General features: G+C 55.0%; 1 long non-coding RNA gene across 1 annotated transcript in view; it reads right to left on the bottom strand.

Annotated features, from left to right (window-relative positions):
- Window positions 1–5,703, bottom strand: part of LOC102242919 — a 33,747-nt gene that overhangs the window by 22,960 nt on the left and 5,084 nt on the right. The window contains exon 2 of the long non-coding RNA XR_313150.2: window positions 3,580–4,154. This is a non-coding gene — a long non-coding RNA (uncharacterized LOC102242919). The remainder of the gene's footprint in view (window positions 1–3,579; window positions 4,155–5,703) is intronic.

The following is a 5,703-nucleotide window of genomic DNA, read 5'->3' as shown; positions in this document are numbered from 1 at the left end:
ACCCTTTTATGTAATGATGTTTACTTTGAATTTATATTAGTTCACACAAACACTCCATCCATGCTTTTGTTCCGGCCCTCCGGTCCAGTTTAAGAACCCATTGTGGCCCTCGAGTCAAAAAGTTTGCTCACCCCTGCACTAGACGATGGCCTTACGCCAAACCGGCGGGAGCGACCCGCCTCGTCTCAAATCCGTGAGGGGAATACACATCCCTCAAATCCGTGAGGGGAATACACATCCCTCAAATCCGTGAGGGGAATACACATCCCTCAAATCCGTGAGGGGAATACACATCCCTCAAATCCGTGAGGGGAATACACATCCCTCAAATCCGTGAGGGGAATACACATCCCTCAAATCCGTGAGGGGAATACACATCCCTCAAATCCGTGAGGGGAATACACATCCCTCAAATCCGTGAGGGGAATACACATCCCTCAAATCCGTGAGGGGAATACACATCCCTCAAATCCGTGAGGGGAATACACATCCCTCAAATCCGTGAGGGGAATACACATCCCTCAAATCCGTGAGGGGAATACACATCCCTCAAATCCGTGAGGGGAATACACATCCCTCAAATCCGTGAGGGGAATACACATCCCTCAAATCCGTGAGGGGAATACACATCCCTCAAATCCGTGAGGGGAATACACATCCCTCAAATCCGTGAGGGGAATACACATCCCTCAAATCCGTGAGGGGAATACACATCCCTCAAATCCGTGAGGGGAATACACATCCCTCAAATCCGTGAGGGGAATACACATCCCTCAAATCCGTGAGGGGAATACACATCCCTCAAATCCGTGAGGGGAATACACATCCCTCAAATCCGTGAGGGGAATACACATCCCTCAAATCCGTGAGGGGAATACACATCCCTCAAATCCGTGAGGGGAATACACATCCCTCAAATCCGTGAGGGGAATACACATCCCTCAAATCCGTGAGGGGAATACACATCCCTCAAATCCGTGAGGGGAATACACATCCCTCAAATCCGTGAGGGGAATACACATCCCTCAAATCCGTGAGGGGAATACACATCCCTCAAATCCGTGAGGGGAATACACATCCCTCAAATCTGTGAGGGGAATACACATCCCTCCTGGGGAGTGGAACGTCTTCTAACTCTCCTCCGCCTGTGGTCTTTCACGGCGCGTCCGCCTAGACCCCTCAGGCACTTACAGATTCCCAAAACGAGCTCACACAGAACAGAACACACAACGACACAGACACCTACCGCGGTCAGTCAGACTCTTCGGATTGAGGGTCCCTACATGGTCTTGGGAATCCTGGATGAGCCCCCAAATGTTATGCCCAGATTTCAAGATTCCCAAGAAACCACACCAGGGAGCCAGCCATGTCCGATGCAAAAGCATAAGAGTCTGTATTCGAGCTAGCTCGGCTCCCCGACCTTGCCGACACAGCAGCAGGAAGCAGAGAGAGAGAACTCTGTGTGGAGAGGGGTTTTATAGGGGGGTTGGAGTAAGGGGAGGAGAAAGGACTGTGGGCCCTGCCGATTGGCCAGGCGCAAGTCGGTGTCTTGTTCCTGGGTGTGGCTAGCAGAGGCTTAGACTTCCAGGAAGAAGCTCCTTGCCAAGCACGTGGCTGCCCCAAAATGGAGGACACATGGTAAGATGGAGGGCGTAGTCCTCGCCCTCTCAATTCTAATGTGCAGCCACGGTTGAAAGCCACTGGCCTAGGGCCTATGCTAGGCTCTTCCACCAGCTGGGAGTGTGGCTTCTTGGGTGAGGGAGCTTCTGAGTTAAGGTCAAGGTGCCTTCACATCTAATCTGCTCTCAACAAAGACCAGCTGACCTGAGAGCACGCTTGAGACAGGAGGTGAAGGCCAAGGTCAGGAGCAGTAGATAGGATGGAGATAGGGGAGGAGCAGGGCGAGTCGAACCTCTGACTCAGGACCGTGTGCTGCTGACCTGCTGCGACCTTGGAGGTCACCCAGGCTTAGTGCACGCATTGGAGGCAGGGCCTCACATGACTACCCCTTCTTTCTGCTCTTCTGAGTTCGGCTGAGGTCCTGCTCTGGGAGAGGGCTGTCGCAGAGCTACAGCGGAAGCACACTGCTGTGCCTTCGCCCATCCCCACGGGGCAGCCTCGGGGCTGTGGCTTGTTCACCCTGCACTTTTGGCTTGAGTGGCTACCACTTCCTTGCTGCACCCCTGGAACAAGGGGCTTGGCTGAGGGCCAGGGGGTATGGAGCCAGAGTTAGAACAGTTTGAGGACCCAAGGTGAGAACCCAGAGCTGTCACAGGCTTTGAACAAAGTACAGAAGTCCCTGCTGTGCAGTTTGGGGCTGGTTTGTGGAGGTGATTAGATGCCTGTCAATATCAGCAGCTCCGCCCTGTACCTCTCCAGGCCTCTTGCTGCAGCCCCAGGCTGCACACTCTTGCTCCGCTGAGTGTTTCTTGCTCTCCCCATGCTGCTCGCACTCACACAGGTCTTCCATGTCTGTTGATTGATTGACTGGCTCAGGGAGAACAGCAGGGAGGTGGGGATGGAGAATAGACTGGGGCATAAACCTCCTGAAGATTTCCTTCCTGGAGGGGAGAGCTGGCCCAGGGGGCGTGATGTTGGGGCTGATGCCTCCTGCTCAGCCCACGCCACCAGCTGCAGGGCAAACCTTCTGGGCTGGAGCAGCCTGGCAGTGTCCTACTGACTGCGACCCAGGGACCAGACTCTCCAGTGTGTGATGGACATGGTCATGGTGAGACACAACTCCAACGCTGGGGGCGTCCCTGCTCACGTCTCCGACCTCTGCCCTCTCTAATGGCCTGTTTACATGCCTGCTCCCCTCAGTGCTGATTCTTGTGCTGAGGAAAGAGGAGTGTTAGAGGGCAGGGCCCTGCACGTTCCTGCCACAGGGCCTTTGCCCTTCCTTCCTCTTCCCCGGGCGGGAACTGCCTTCCTCTAGATCTTCACCTGGCTGCACCCCGAGTCCTCTCCCCGTAGAGAGCCTCCCTCAGCAATAATCTTCCCTCCCGTGATGCTCCAGCCCGTTTCTCCTGCTCTATTTTCTTCATGCACTTGTTGCTACATGCAGTTAGGTTCCTGTGTACATGTGTGTACATTTGCGTGTATATATGTTGTTAGTTTACTTTTTCATGTTCTGTCTTCCCCACTTCACATAAGTTACATGAAAGCAGGGGCCTCGTCTGTCTTTCTGATTACTGTCTCTGCAGGGCCTAGAACAGTGCCTGACACAAGTAAGTGCCCAACAAACCCTTATGAAAGAAGGAAAGGAATTGAGGAAGGGAGGGAGGGAGGAAGAGAAGGGGAAAAGGCATGGAGGAAGGGAGGGAGGGAGGGAAGAAGGAGGAGAGGGAAAAGAAAACAACTTCCTCCTGACCCTCCCTACTCCCCCCGACCCCCCACCCCCCACCCAGGGCTGCACAGAGACACTGGGAATTGGGAAAGGCCGCCCCTTTCGTTGCCTCCCACCTTGGGTGCCCAGTGCTGTTGTGCCACCTCCTGCACCCAGCTGGTCCCCACCACGGCTGCTCATCCATCTCACAACCCGTTCCTTCGGGGTCTGCAGAGGTAAAAAGCCGGCCTGACCTGATTCTTGTCGCTTCTCCACCCATCCTGCAGCGTGATTCTGGCTCATGGGCAGGTGGTCACTCAGCCTCCAGGTCATCTTGGGACACACAGCCTTTGATGTCCCTCAGCATCATCCCCTCGAATTCTGGAGGTCTCATGTGACTCCTTGTCTTTAGCGGTGGCTCGGGAAGCGGTGGCCAACCCCCTGCCTCGCTGGCTGCCGCATGGCGGCTGCTCTGCTGGGGGCTCCTACTGCTCCTGCCGGGGCTGCTGCCTTTCTGGCCAGCTCTGCTCCCCCTGAAGCTGGAACATAGGTTTTCCCCCCGAGTGACTATTGTTCCATTGTAAGCTCATCACAGTAGCCATGTGCTTTCCCATGCAGCCTGGCTTTCTTTGCAAGGAAGTTGGGGCAAGTTCCTCAGGAACTCTGTCTACTGGTCAGGGTACGTGTCTTTCCATTATTTGCTGTGCCAAGGCCAGGCCACCTCCCTGAGCTGGGGCAGCTTTGGTTCAGGCATGTTGATTTAGGCAGCGGCCCCAGCGACCGAGTACAGTGCCTCTTCCACCTCCTTCCAGCACAGCAAGGTCTTGCTCTGAGAGAGAGAGAGAGAGAGAGAGGTCAATTTGTTGTCCCACTTATTCACGCACTCATTGGTTGATTCTTGGGTGTGCCCTGAACTGGGGATCGAACCCGCACCTTGGTGCATCAGGACTATGTGTTAACCAACTGAGCTACCCGGCCAGGGTGCTCTTGCTCCTTTAGCTGTGTCTTTGGCCAGGAACACTCCTGCCCACTGTCCCTTTGCCAGCTTAACCCCTGCTCGCCCTGTAGCTCTATGTTCGATGCCACATGCTCCAGAAGCCTCCCCTCACCCTCACATCTGGCTTAAGCACCCTCTTTATGTGCTGACTCTTAAGGCTGTGCCTGTCACATTCATTGTTATAGCCCCAATGTTGCCCAGCACTTGCCACATGGAAGGGACTCGATAAAACTGCTGTAAAGAGTGAATGAATTCTGTGTCCAGCGTTTGCATCTCACAGGGCCTTGGGCCTTGGGACTGGGGGACCCCGTCTCCCATGCCTTCTGGATTCTCTGCAGCCCAAACACGTGCCCAGTAGAAGTGAACTGGGTGTGCGTGTGCTGGGGGAGGGGGAGGGGGGAAGCTGTGCTGGGAGGGGCCACAGTGGCTAGGAGGCCCCTCGCCTGTCCTCCCCAAACAGGAAAAAGGGTAGGGTTGCCAGATAAAATACAGAACACACACTTAGATTTAAATTTCAGATAAACAACATATACATTTTTAATATATGCCATGTAATATGTGGGGCATACTTATGCCAAAAAAAAATTAAATTTAAATGGGCCTCCTGGATTTCTCCTTCTTTCTAAATCTGGGGACCTTAGCAGGGCAGTCGGGATCAGCAGGTGCTGGGGATCTCAGGTCCTGTTTACATGGGACATTCTGTTCACGGTCTTGCTTTTTCCTGCTCCTTAAATGCTTTTGGCCAAGAACAGCGTGAGCCCCAGGCGTGGTTCCCAGCACTGTCGCCAGGGCACATAATGCAGGGCATCTCCTGCATCTCCACCTGACCCCAGCCACTGGGTGGGCAGGGAAGGCCTTCCTGAGGAGGGCACGTTCCGAGTTGAGATTTGAAGGAATGAGCCAAATGATGGTGGGGTGGTGGCCGTGGGAATGAACTTGGTGAGTCTGAAAGCATGAGGCTAGAGTAGTGCTGCGAGTGTGCGAGGGGCGGAGTTTGCATGGAAAACGTCCTGGACCACATCCGAGGTCCCCAAGAAGGGGCCCGAGGCTGCTGTCCTCGCCACCCCAGCTGGAGGGGGGCCTCCAGGGCAGGAGTCTCAGCAGCAGCGAGGGGGCAGGAAGGGAGAGTGTTCGCCATCCGGGGCTGGGGATTCTGCTAACAGGGGGCAAGGCCATGGATCCTGGTGCTTGACTACAGTTTGGTGGGATCGCCTACTCTTTGAAATGACTGGGTGGAGTCATGCGCCCTTAGAACGAGGCCCCATGTGGCTGGTCCCCAGGGAGGCAGCCAGCCTCACTCAGAGAGCCATGTCCATCCTCTCTCCACCGAAGCTGCCCCCTGAGAGCACTGCTGGCAGAGTGTGTTCTCTCCTCTGAGGGC

Source organism: Myotis brandtii, unplaced genomic scaffold (genome assembly GCF_000412655.1).
Source record: "Myotis brandtii unplaced genomic scaffold, ASM41265v1 scaffold120, whole genome shotgun sequence".
Lineage (NCBI taxonomy): Eukaryota > Metazoa > Chordata > Mammalia > Chiroptera > Vespertilionidae > Myotis > Myotis brandtii.
Note: the sequence above shows the minus strand (reverse complement) of the source record. Positions and strands in the feature narration are given on the sequence as shown.